This window comes from Lathamus discolor, chromosome 5 (assembly GCF_037157495.1).
Source record: "Lathamus discolor isolate bLatDis1 chromosome 5, bLatDis1.hap1, whole genome shotgun sequence".
Classification (NCBI taxonomy): domain Eukaryota; kingdom Metazoa; phylum Chordata; class Aves; order Psittaciformes; family Psittacidae; genus Lathamus; species Lathamus discolor.
This window is the reverse complement of record NC_088888.1, coordinates 120900569-120914597: the sequence shown is the minus strand read 5'-3', so window position 1 is coordinate 120914597 and position 14029 is coordinate 120900569. Positions and strand designations below refer to the sequence as shown.

The following is a 14029-nucleotide window of genomic DNA, read 5'->3' as shown; positions in this document are numbered from 1 at the left end:
AAAAGGCTGGCACCAGTATTATTTGGAATTAGAGCTCACTTGTAGAATAAATAGCCTTGAAGTTAATACAGGCCTACGTTTGGTTCCACCCGCTGGAACTGGTGGGTATGGAAGAGCAAAGGCTGCCATGGTGGAGAGGTAGGAATGGGAAGTGCTATTTAGTTAGAAAACCTGATTATTTCTGAACTTTCACCTGAAATTTAAAAGGTCCCCTGTTAGTTTCAGGCTTATTTTAATAACACTTTCCCTTCCTGACTAAAATAGCCCAGTAAGACTGCCCTTGCTTTGAAATACCTGTGCTTTCTCCATTGCTACCTGAATGCGTCTAAAAGCTGGCATTTCTGTTGATGTCTAAATCCAACAGCATGGGCTTGTTTGACTTTGCACCTGGAAAACACCATAACTCACAAGAAGTTATGAATCCTTATATTCTCTGGGCTTTCCTATCTGCCATGACAATTCCCAGCCACTGCCAGGTGAAGCCAGCCAGCCAGTATTTATGGAAAATGAACAGACTAATCATTTCCAATAGCGGGACACGATGATGATATAATTGCAACAGTTTTCATTGACATCCAAGTGGACGGACACGAGCCAGAAATGGGAATATGGGCTCCACCCATCTACCACCCAAATGTAAACAAGCCAGCATGGTTAAGAAGCGGACTAGAAGACAGGGCTCAGGCGTTCTCCTTCAGCCGTGTTATGCTATGATTGCCAAGTTGCCACACAACCTTCCTGCCAGGCGATTTATCCAGCCATAAACTGACCCTTACCTCACACAAAAAGGTTGAGCTGCTTCTTTCAGTATCATCTTCTTTTTAAACAGGGCTAAAAGCACTTTATTGTCAGTGAGAGATTATGTTTTGGAGATTGGGTGTTGTAGGGTCCCAAATAAAACCTGTTAAGTAGCTAAAATCCAGCTCAGCCTTAGCCATGACTGGCACCGTTGTAGCTTGCACATGTTACTGCCAGCAAACACCTGCAAAAGGGAGGGAAGTGGTATGAATACAGCTGGAGATGAGGTGAATAAGAGTGATAGCTTCTTACAAAAGATTGGGAGTGGTTCTTTGGCTGATGGATGGTTGAAAATCCAGAGGTGGATTGTGAGGAGCTTGATGTGATGTCACAGGAAACCAGGGTAAGTCTTTGGTGGAAATAAACTGGCAAAATAGTCCTGGATGCTGAGCAAAAATATGTCAGTTTACAGTAGCTTTGTGAACTATTAGCCCCTTTCAGAGCAGAGTTTCTCACAGGAGATTGACAGAGTGTTTTCTTTCGGCAATAATAGAGTCACTCCCATTCCAATGTGAGGATTTCCCTCGTTAACAGAGAGAACAAAGCTATTCATGTTTGGGTAAGGGTGGTCCTGAGAAGAGCCTTGAACTTACCCTTATAACTCATTTCCTTGCCTCTCCCCAGGCTGGCCTAAATTCAACTAAATTAAACTATTCCCCAAATTACATTTCCAATAAATTCACAACCCTGACTGAAAACAGCATATGCTGTTTGTTGATGCATCTTCGCATGCAATGGTCAATCCATTCCTCCTGACTCCATCACCAAGAAGAAACAGTGCTGCTCACCTTCAAGTTCTCATTCCTGAACAGGAGACCAGCCCGAGTATAGCTTGTGTCTGCATCTCTGGATATCACAAACCTCCTCAAACAGGCTGGTTAAACGGAGGAAGCTCTTGTGGAGGTTGGGGCAGTTTATATTAGTGAGGATCTGGCCTGTGAGCTCTTGCACCTGCAGTATAAGGACAAAAAAAAAGCCCATGTTCCAAAGCATGGTGACCTCCCAGTCTCCTAAGCTGTATGAAATCCCATTTCCTTTCTACTTGTGCTAAATGTAAAAACAGAAACAAAGGCACACACCTAAATAAACAGAAAAGCACAGACAGAGAAGGGGAGGGAGGCCCTAGCGCAGGTCCTACGCCAACTAGTACAGAGAGATGTTTCCTATTTGCGGTCTTTCGTGTTAGACCTTGCCATATCGTGTGAATGAGAATGTGAGTGGGAGACTCGTTGGACAACGTTGGTTTTACAAATGTCTCACGATTGCAGAAACACCTGCTTTATATTATTTTTCTTGCTGGTCCACAACAAAATTCCTCCCTGGTCAACAGTTCTCAGCAGGCTTCGTTTCTTCCTTTTCTGTGGATGGCTCAAATCACTGGTTTCTAAATACTGGGCCACCACGAACCTGAACCTCCTTGAATAGGAGGGGGAATACAGAAGGCAGAAGGGCACTTCTGCACAGAATCATGCCAAAATGTTGGCTACAGAACCTAACCTCATGAGACTGCTCACCATCAGGTGGGGGAAGTGGGGCAGGAGGGTTACCCAGGCCAAATGGACGGATCTGTAAGACCCATCTGTTTTCACCATGAAAACCTCACAGCCCACACCTATGCAACACACACCACTCCAGTCACCACAAGTTATTACTCTTGGTCTCCACCGCTTCCTGTGAAGCTGTAATGGGTCTGAGAGAGCATCCAATGAAACCAAAGGGATCCTTTCCATTAACTCAATGGGCTCTGGATCAGGCCCAACATCTGTTTGGCCCTCTCTGTACACAGTGCAGCCAATTTATTCTTTATCCGTTCCTGGGCCTCTCTCTCCAATAGCATCCATATTTTCCTACTTATGGTTGTCATTAGCCACACTAAGCACCAACCCCAGTAAGAGACCATCCTTCCCCTCTTTGGCAGCCAGTCCCCTGCCATGGCATAGCCACAAGTGCTGCCCTGACCCCATATCATTTTGGCCAGGTAACAGTTTCTCCTTTCTCCTTGTCCAGGTTTCCAGGCTATCCCTTCAAGCTGCCAAGCTCTTCCTACTCTTCCCACCAAGGATAGGGCTGGTTTTTGCTTTCTGTTTTATTGTAAATCTGGCCAAGAATCAATACGAACACCAAGCAGAAAGGTCCAAGAGCCTGTAAGACACCTGAAGAGCATTGTAGAGGAGGGACATGTTCTCCGAACAGACATTTCCCACCTTGGCTGATGACAACGCAGGCAATGAATTCTCTAGCAATTCAGAGTACAAAGGGTAACAGCCAACAGGCAGCTCCATACTCTTATATTGGGATCCAGAGCTAGAATAAGAGACCTAGCAACAAATCTCCAAGCTGTCTGTATAAAACCAAGTGTGTGGTGTATATTTATATGTGTGTGTATATATATATATATACATACACATATATATATTGTATATGTGCATAATGCCAGTTAACAACACTTAAGTTTCCAACCACTCTACAAACACAATCTAATTAGTGATTCAGGTTGGAGAGACTGTGCTGGGACTAAGCACAGGTCTTCTCCAGGTCCCACAGTGACAGTAATAGCCATGGTCCATAAGACACCATCCATTCACTGCGCAATACACAATATTAATTTCTTTATGACTTTGCTGAGCCCTTAGATTCCGGGGTCTTTTTTCATCCCATCACACAGAGATTTCCATGCTGCGAAATGCATGCTACTGCTAAGCAGAGCAATAGCCTTCATTTACAAACCAAGCAGCTTCTTCCAGCAGAAAAACAACTCTCCAGTGTTAAATCTATAGATCCTTCCAGACACAGAGCTACAGATTGATTGAGGCACTGACATTCTGTGAGAATCCCATGCAAAAATACCCCCTCGACATATCCCAAACTCACATGATCTTGAAAATGCAAGCTTGGTGCCTGAGGCCAGATGAGCGGACTGGCAGGCTGCTGGCACTGTGCATAGGCACATACATCTGCATGTCAGGTAGTTACTCATTCCTGCATACTTCCCTGATAAAATCTGGATTGCCTAAAGCTGGTATTTTCACTCCAGTTTCCTTATCAAGGTATTTACCACCTCCTGTCTGTGCCTTGCAGACCGAGGGTGTTAAATGCTCCCTTACTCTGTGGTACGGTGAGCTCAAGCATCCTGCCATACAGGATGGGATTTCTAAACCCACTGGAGCACGCAGTGGGTGGCTGCTGGCCTGGGCTTGATGGGATCTCACCCTGTTTGTACCTGGGATGTTGTGCTTTTTATCCTCAGGCTGGCTTTCTGCAGCTGGTGGGCTCCTTCCTGTGTTTTGGGTGTTTGTTGTGGTGTTTCCTGGTAGTCCCTGATTGCGTTTTTAAAGCTGTTGTCTCCTGTGAAGAGTTCCATCCTGGTGTAGAGCTGCATGAAGAGAAGGGCAGTTTGGGATGAAGTCTCAGTAATAGCAGAAGTGTAAATGGCACCTCAATATAGACACAGAACATCTTTTTCTCCAAAAAAAAAGCATCTCTCTCTATAAATAACAATATTGAGATAGGCCATTAATCACAAAGGCACGTTTCTCTCGGAAACTTTGTGCAGTCCTTTTCCAAGAGCACCCCACACTTCTTTCCACCAAACTGCTGATACAAATCATCTGGTTTAGCCAATGGCTCTCACACCCTCTTCTTTGCATGAGAGCGAACATCACTCCCAACATAAGGGTGCTTGATGGCTCTGCTGTTCCCTCCCAAGCCTGATGAAAGGAAAAAGAGATACAGATCCTGAAACAGTATCTAAAAGATTGTTAATATCCTTGAAGAAAAATATTAGATTACCCATTGTAAGAAACAGAATTTAATTTCACAAACACTGTAAGTATTTCATCAGTTTAGAAGTAATATTTATGGAGACTGACTTGGTCCACAGTGCACTGGGGGAGAAACCAGTTCATTTTGGGGTGCTGATTCTACCAACAATGCCACTCTCAACCATTCCCACGAGCATTACACTATAGGAATATAGCTTTCTGTCTGAAGAAAGGGGGTTTGGCTAAATTCAAACAGAATGAAATGCAATTTGATTTCAGAATATCAAGTTCTTTTGGCTCAAAAAAATAACAATATAGAGTTTTTCAGGCTTCATATAAAAATATTTTCTTCTGATATTTCTGCTGGACAATACTTATTGGGACCCAAGAAAAATACCTCTATTTTAGTGCTTAACCCTTCTGTGGTCCTTCTGCTGAAAGACGTTAGACTTGGATCCAAGGTGGTTGTCATACATGACAGTGTCCAGCCAGTGAGAGCACTCTGAACCCCACCAGTGGGGCAGAACAAGCCCTGTCCACTGACAGCGGTGAAGGAGAACAAGGCAGGGCTCCTGGGGCTGTTTTTTCCCATCACTTTGGCTTTTGGATGAGCCAGCTCTGAAATCAGAGAGATGACTCCATATCTGAGGTGGCGTTAATTAGGTGCCAATTGCAATGAAGGCATGATGACGTGGGCTTCAACGGGAGCTGGCTGCCTGGGATCATGTCCTGCATCCAAGCTATAACCTGCTTTGCATCCTCCTTCCTTCCAGGATTAAGCCTAGCTAGGCTAAAACCAGCTTGAGACATGCCTGCTCTTGCTGTGATTTCTCCTGGGCCTCTCTCGGGAGCTGTGATTTTTTGGAGGTCCTGTGCACCTGCCACAACCCCTTTTTACCAGGGTGCTGAGTGCCCAAAGCATGGGCAGGAGCAGTCCTGAGATGCCTAGAGGAAGAAGCACAGGAAAGCAGATGCTTTACGAAGTGCTGACCTACTGTTTCGTCCTGTCCTGCAACCTCCAAAGACAGCGTTCAGGAATAAAACGTAGGGAACCGCGTAGTGTGAGAGAGCAACTCAAAAATTACTCCTATAGTGAAGAAACCACGTAATATATTCAAGATGTCAGAGGTTAGCTGTGGTGTATGTGAATCATGCTGCAAATAGCTCACCTTTAACTTTACCGTCGTAATTAGATTACAAAGTTTTTATTACAGTTTTAAATTCTGCCTTTATAGGTTGCTGCCCAGCTGTGCACTTAAATCTGGTTTTATCACACTTTCTGAGCTCATCACATTTAATTCTTCCCCTACAATGCTGGATTAACTTTAAGGGTCGCTGAAGTCAAGAAGTCACTCACCCTTGCCCTACTAATGGATTCACACCATCCCTGCACGGCCCCTAAGAGTGATGTGTACAGTAAACTACATTTATTGGCACGGTGGAGGGGAAGGGGCATTGGGGTTGTTTATTTACTCCACTGCTGTGCTTAGCTATCAGGATATTTGCACAGATTACTGCATTCATGAGATGTTGTTTACCTCCAAAAGCCTGTTGCAATGAAATCTCAGCAGCACTGCTCTGAGAGCTTAAAAAGAGAATATCTAGGTCTGCCTGTGAGAAGTGGATGGCTGATTATTGAGGTTTATAGACTTGTATCATTTGAGGAGCTGATCAATTGTTTCCATTTGGATATCCAGAGATCACACCCTGCCATCACAACCCTCATGCCAGAAAGCCCAGATCTGGTACTTTATGGGGCCCATCTCTGATATTCAAAGCAGTCCCAGCAGAATGAAAAAATGTTATATTTTTCTACAGGTGTCTTCTTCAGTGTTTCTCATCATCAAGAAATCAAGGCAAGGCACAAAGGAAACTCTTCATCTAAACAACATTCACCCCCAGGTTTTACCTCAGCCTGTTCTTCTCTGACCAGCAAACATCAGATGGGTTGGTGTCAGATGCAACCTGAACAATTACCCATTGTCCTGAAAATTCATCATGTAAATGGGCAAATAAAGGGCAAACAATATTATTTCTATTTAAAAAATGGAGAAATGAGGTACTGAGTGTCCATCCAAGTGATTTACATGAAGTCACAGGGGGAATCTGAAAGGGATCTGGGAAATAAAACTAGCTCCAGTGGAAAGGTCATTTCTGTCTTTCTTGCTGAGGGATGCTTTGAACAGAATTAGGACAGACCTGAGCCAGAGATGGACAGCAGGAACTTTAATGAAAAACAGGGGCGAAAATCATCACCGAGTAATGCCATGACAATTTTTGACCTTTGTTATTCAATGACTAGACACAACATTTTTGGACCCGAGGTTAATAATCTTCAGCAATATACAACCTTCTCCCAAGGAATGTGTGGTGATTAGGGCAAAGAATTTCACATGGTCACAAAATATCTATCTCAGAGTCCTGGGCTTATAAAATACTCTATTTCCTCCATTAATTGTGTCCACGTGGAGCTGTAACTAAGTAGCTGAAACAAATAAAACCAAAGTAATATTGTTTCCTTTAAAAATATTTCACTTAATTTGTGGAAGAGGTTTGGGCTCATTAAAAATAGAGCATCTCCCATGAGGGCTTTATCCTTTTCTTCTCCAAGTCTCTCAACCAATGCACATAGCAGCACACTCCTCCTCGGCACAGCCCTGGCTGGAGCCGCTCTCGTTTGACTCAGCAGCTCCTGCCGTGCTCGGCAGCGAGGGCAGGCAGCGCTCCTCTGGCTAAGCAAAGCGAGGCCTCGGTGTCTTCTGATGCGTCATTGCTCTGAAACAAACCATCAGTGTTGCTGACTAAAATTTCCTCCTTCCACCTCCAGCTTGTTAGGAAACTCCACTCCCTCCTCCCACGTTAAGGTCTGGCTATCCATAGTTGTGGAAATAACAATATGTTCATTGCAAACGAAGGTGCGAGAAATGCTTAGACCTCAGTTAGGGCTTAGTTGAAGCTATTGTGCAGGCACTTGGCTTCTTCTGGTGGATCTTAATCTGCTCCCTAATCTTTCAAAGTGAGTGATGAATCAGTTACGGGTGACATTAGAAACCGCTGTGTCGTCAACAGACCGTGACAATTCCTTTCCCTGACCTAATGTCAATCACAAAGCAGGGGACAAAGCAAATGAGATAGAGGTGAAGAGCAACCTGGAGCAAGGGCGTTAGGCTGCAAGAACAACCTCTGGAAGAGATCAAAAGACTCCACAAATTCCTTTCCTGTTTAACACCGGTTTTGCATCCTCATCACATCTTTTCCAAGTCCACTCCTCCAAAAGAAAGGCATCTGCAACCATGACTCTAAAGAAAAATGGGGGAAGATCTGGTGATTCCATGCAGTCCCTGTTTGCGAACTCTCCCACTGCTGCTGTGCTCTGACCTGGAAAGTTCTCCTGCTGCAGTGTAACTGGGGCAACGGCAAGACCCACGGATGGATGAATGATGTGGATGCCCCATCCCTGGAAGTGTTCAAGGCCAGGGTGGATGAGGCTTTGAGCAACCTCCTCTAGTGGAAGGTGTCCCTGCCCATGGCAGGCGGTTGGAACTGGATGAGCTTTAAGGTCCTTTCCAACCCAAACCATTCTATCATTCTATGACGGAAGGATCTAACCAAATGGTGCCAAATACACAAGCATTTCACATAGGGCAGAAGCTGAGACTGTGATCTCTGCACTAGTGTATTTCACTAGGTATTAAAGCCCTGTTGGCACCTATTGTCCTTCCCCTCTCCCCCACTACTGATGGGGCCCCAAACACTCACTGGGTTATCTGTTATGGATACGTACGTTATGGAATGTATAGTTCAGCCCTATTTGATGAAGACATTTCCATAAAATTGGATTCTGTGATCCCTCTCCAAATTTCTCCTTTTCTCTTGTGGGCCCAGTTGCACTGTAGAATAATTTACACCAATGTTACCAGGCAACAACCGAACTATTCATGAGGACCTCCCAGTCAAAAGATGTAGAGGAGTTTCAGAGGCTCCCCAGTGCTGGGTCACTCCAGTTCTTCTCACTGGTTTTCTTCACCTTCCAGGGGGCAAACCACATCTGGGAAATTACTGGTGTCCTGCTGTTCACTATGGACACCACTGGGGACCAGGATATGATCTTGTAAACTGTGATTAGATCTACAAAGTAAACTCTCATTATGACCTCTCTAGGTCTTTAAAAACACATTTCTCTAACTGCTATGATTATATTCAAATTCTTTCATGTTGGTAATAACATCATCCACATTTTCCTCTCTCCTTCCTTTTTCCGATCATAACCTTGTTAGGCACAATAGAAAAGTCATCCCTTAATTCTCTTTTCTCCCCATGCTCTCCACCTTTGGGCATGATCACTCTCCTTCCCAGAGAAAAAAACAATATAAACAGCTTCTCTGCTCTGGATGAGCTGAACCGTAAGTGTGGGGCTTTTCTGGACTGTATTAAAAAGTAACTATCATCAGTCTTCTAACGGCATCACCATCAGTATTATTAGTATTATTATTGTTTATGCTACAGCCCCCCTTAGAGCTGATAGCCAAGATCAAGGCTTGACAACTGTTCAGATGCGGTACAGGCATATCGTGAATGCAGTCTCTGTCCTCAACAGCCTGAAATGTATCTCACCAACTCAGACATGAAACAGTGCAGAATGGGTGAGACACTGTCAGTGTGAGAATCAGAGCCCAGCTCAATAAATCCTGTTGCTGCCACTCCTCTGCTGCCTCTCCGCATAATGTGAACTCTGCCTTCTGCAGCTTCTGCTGATCGTCAACATGGCTGTGCCAAATGCTTCAAAGCCCTGAATTGCCATCACTCAGCCCCAGGAAACACACTCCCAGCAACTGGCTGGGATGGCATAAAATCTTGTCCCCACCATAAGATCCATGGGAGAATTTGACTGGGATGAAGACTTCTGCCCCGAGTATACTTATTCCAGAGTATAATGTTCTATTCCAGACAGACACTAGTTCCACATGACTTCAAAAGAGTAGAGAAGTGGTAAATGCTCTATCCCTGGCAGTGCTCAAGTCCAGGCTGGACAGAGCCTTGGTTGACATGGTTTAGTATGAAGCATCCCTGCCCATGGCAGGGGGTTGGAACTAGATGATCTTAAGGTCCTTGCCGACCCAAACCATTCTGTGATTCTGTGAATTCAGGATCACCTCTCAGCCCATAAGAGCTGGCCCTGCTGACTCCACAAGGTACTGTAGCATGTGGGAAAAGGCATCTGACCACAGGAGGATAACCTGGTGCACCAAAGGCTTTCTGGCATCCTCTGAGGATGTAAAACTTATGTACCCAACACAGGACTATGCACTGGTTAGATCTGTAAAGAATCATGTGATATTACTAAATATTTAAAATGTCATGATTGTAACAGAATGCAGCACTCAGATATATCATGGGAAGCAAAGAGAGAAAAACATCCAGCAGCAGTTTGCTCCGCAATAGGGACTGTGCACACAGGTCACATCTGTCTATAAAGGTGTTTTCTGAATCATGTTTATCTATGCATCATAAACTGAGACACAGACATAAGAACACTTGGTTTTAAGGCCTGAATCACTTGGCTTTGATAAGATTTTATCTAGATATAAACCGAATTGATTGACATCTCCTATTTCTTGGGTTTAATGAGCTCATAACTGCACTTTAATTGGTTTAATTACCAGAACATAATACTACAGGTATGTAACGTAGACCTGTAACACAAAGCTATACAATATATTATATATGCTATGCATATATATGCTATGCATATATAATTCGCAATTTATAACATAACACAATTTTTCATGAGAATTATTGCTGGGATTATCAGTAGTGAATGTTCAAGTGGCATGAACAGAAATTTCCTTTAAGTAATGTCTTCAAAAATCAGCCCTCCTTGTATAAGCTTCTAAGAACAACATACACATGAGGAAAATGTGAAGGTTGGGAAATATGAAATTACTTGTAGACTAGGGCAGGAGCTGGCTTTGGGTCTAAGCTCCTCCAAGATGTTTAAGCACCTAACTCCCATTTCCAATTTCCATGTTTGCTTCAGAAATACAGTTTTTCCTCTAGCTTTTTCCAAGGCTGGCTCAACGCTCACAGCCTTTTCTCAATCTATTTATTGTCTGCATTTTGGAAATGGCTATTAACAGTCATCCAATGTTTTCCTAATATAATTGTTTAGGTCTCTCTGGTGACACAATCAGCATCTGGGAGAAACACAGTAGTGTGCAATTGTGTCTTTAATTATCTTTCCATTGTGAATAGAGATGCTCTGTGCCAAGGCAGTTATTACACCTGACAAGGACAATGTATTTACAATGGGTGTTTATACGGGCTAATTCCTTGTAACAGCACCTTGACAGAAAGTGCTCCACCTGCCTTCATGTTCCCTATCGCAATTGCTAATTAATATTATTGTGCTGAAAATGATCCTATCAGTTAAAGCCTCTCCTGTCATAACCACTGCTCTCTGCCTAGCTATGCCCAATTAACCTGCTGATGACTCACAAGCTGGTAAGGATGTTCAGCAGCCAGACTTCTTGCTGATCCAATTCCCATTGCTCTGCTTGGTTTTACATGGAGCACTCCATTCACTAAGCGTGTCCCTGCCATGGAGCACACTTCCCAGGCAGTCTGCCTTTCCACTCAGCAATTCTCACACTTTACCACTGCTGCTGATTCAGGGTTTAAAACTATATTCCAGTCTGTAGTAGAGTTCTCCTTGATTTAATTGGTTAATATAGAACCATAGAATGGTTTGGGTTGGAAAAGACCTGAAGACCATCAAGTTCCAATCTCCTGCCATGCGCAGGGACACATCACACTAGACTATGCTGCCCAAGGCTCTGTCCAACCTGGCCTTGAACACTGCCAGGGATGGAACATTTACCACTTCTTTGGGCAGCCTGTGCCAGTGCCTCACCACCCTCATAGTAAAGAACTTCTTCCTTATATCTAACTTGAACTTCCCCTATTTAAGTTTGAACCCGTTACTCCTTGTATGGTGACTGTAATTACGTATTTGAAGCCAAGTGGCATCTGATTCACTTTGCCAGTTGCACTGGTTAAAATACAGTTATGAATGCGCTCCATGCTACTGGACGAAGTTATTCTGCAGGGCACTGCACACAATGGTTGATGCTGTTCTGAATTTCCTCTATATTTGTCAAGCTATAACAATGTTTATATTGCTTGCACGAATAAGACTTGATCCTTCAATTGACACAGAGTGGAACTGCTTTGCAGATTTTGCCTGTGGGAATTGTGACAGGGACTGGGAAAGAGAGCAGGGAAATCCTGCCATCAGTCCCAAAGAGTCAGGTTCAGAGAGTGACTTTGCTTTGTGCAAGATGCTTTGGGCTTGATTTTGGGCTTGCATCTGGGTATGTAAGGATACAAACAGCAGCCTAATGGGATTGTCAAAAGGACATTACTCACCCCCCGGGAGGCCGCCTCTTCTGCCAAAGAGCTCCTACACGGCTCAGCTCAAATTGCAAAACCTCCATGTTCTTCTGTTTCTCATCTGTAACAAGAGAGATAATTACAGAGGTGCTAAGAGGATAAATGTAGTAAAGTCTGGGAGGTGCTCAAGAAAAAGCATGTAAGATAGATGGGGCATGACTAGTTACTCCTGTCTCAAGGCATGCCTGAGCGCTGCAGGGACACAGACAGGCTTCTTGCCAGCATCAGCCATGATGTGGCCAAGGGGGCTGGGTGAGGGCTCAGAGGGTATGGGGTTATCTCTAGGTTTGCTTCTGATCAGCTGCTGAGAGATGCTGAACTCTGAAACTTTCTTGGGCCTTTTCAAGTATGAGGATATCCCTGGAGGAGCACTTTAAATGACATCTCTGGGCAACTAAAACATCAGTGAATCACATGGAGGGGGGAAAATCCCCAATCTCCTCCGACTCTCCAAGAAGGACTGGCTTAAAATTTGGAGGAGCATTCCTGCTGGAAGCTGCTGCTCACTCATCCCAGCTTGCTGGGCCATCCTCAGTGATAAAGCTGTTTGCCACATGTTGCTCAGTGGCCCTGCAGTGATGGTGTCAAATGAGTGCAGCACTGTGAGGGGACCCATCCTGCCAGCCCAGCAAGCAGAGGGAAACGAGACCTTAGGAGAAAGGATGTCACATGAGGAGCCACTGCCTTTTTCCCTTGGGACCAGCTCTGCAGTGCATGTTATGGATTAAATTGTAGGCGAGTGTAATGAAATCCTGGGGAGGGAGAGGCAAGTGAGTAACCCATGTGCACGTGCCTTCCTGTGGATAAAGCATTCAGACTGCTTGTCCTGGAACTAACCAGTAGCAACAAAAATAGAGAGAGGGAAACAAATAAAGCTTAAGAATTGAATGCATCTTCCAGGGCACTAAATGAATCAGTGAATCGAACAGGCTAAAGGAAGAGGCGTGGAAAAATCAAAACGCATGAAACCATGTGATTCTTGTAAAGGGAGGGAAAGGAAATAATTAATTCCCAGAGAAATGCGATGGCTGCTGCGAAAGGAAGCAGGTGGTCAGCACACCGTGTCTGTGCATCCTGAGCACTAACCAGGATTAAGGCGTTACAGAAAACGTTCTGCTGGAACCTGTTCGCAAATCACTCCAGGATACTCTGCCTGCAAGGAGCACCTTTCCTTCAGAGGCCTCCCTCTGTGTTCTTCCTCCTGCGTTTGGAGAAGGGCTGGAAGATGGCTGGGATTGACCACAGTTCAAATATCCTTTATGGAAATATTTGTTCTTTCCAGGGACTCCCATGGGAGCTGAAGGTGCACAGAACCTCCCTGGATAAGCCCTTACTGTCACTCCTAGTAATAATAATAATGGGCAGGGAAAGAAATAAGACTGCAACTTCCTTCCAGCCTTGAGGTCTGTGTGTAATGGGAGAGAGCAAGGATTCCACAGGGCACTTGATTCTGCTTTCTTTGAAGCAGTGGTAGACAGAAACACTTGTTAAAACTTCAGAACCACCATGTATGTGTGTGGTTCCTTACAGTAAGTATAAGGCATACAGCTATCTTTGAAATAAGCTGTTCTACCAAAAGGGAATCACTCAGCAAAAGCAGTTCCCTTTTTGACTGCACTTTGCTTTGAAAGGAAAACATCCAGAGGAGAAGAGAAAATGCCAAGAGCACTGCAATTGTGCCATTTCAAAATTTACAGCATGAAGCATTTGGCTTTTTCACCTTCGAGTTTTCATATGGGTCATTATGCAAGACTCTGAAAAGCAGGAATGGAGACAAGAGACTTGGGCTTGCTTTTTGGGAGGGAAGGTGGAAGAGAAGTTTTTGTTATGGGGTGACTCTTACACTCCAAAGTCTAATTTCAAAATGCCTTTTTGCCAGGGCATTCCATTTGGAGAATTGCTTCTGCGTCTTTCTGTATTACCACTGTCACCACAGGAGCCACACATCCCATCTCCTGGTGTACTAATCCTCACAGAGCCCACAGCTGTGGAAACTGAGGCAAGGAGCAAGTAGCTGATTT

At 44.3% G+C, this 14029-nt stretch overlaps 1 long non-coding RNA gene across 1 annotated transcript in view; it reads right to left on the bottom strand.

Annotated features, from left to right (window-relative positions):
• Nucleotides 1-270: 270 nt before the first annotated feature.
• Nucleotides 271-14029, bottom strand: part of LOC136014524 (uncharacterized) — a 72741-nt gene continuing 58982 nt past the window's right edge. The window contains exons 3-6 of the long non-coding RNA XR_010612756.1: nucleotides 11985-12069; nucleotides 4019-4171; nucleotides 1587-1749; nucleotides 271-982 (exon numbers count right to left, since the gene is read on the bottom strand). This is a non-coding gene — a long non-coding RNA (uncharacterized LOC136014524). The remainder of the gene's footprint in view (nucleotides 983-1586; nucleotides 1750-4018; nucleotides 4172-11984; nucleotides 12070-14029) is intronic.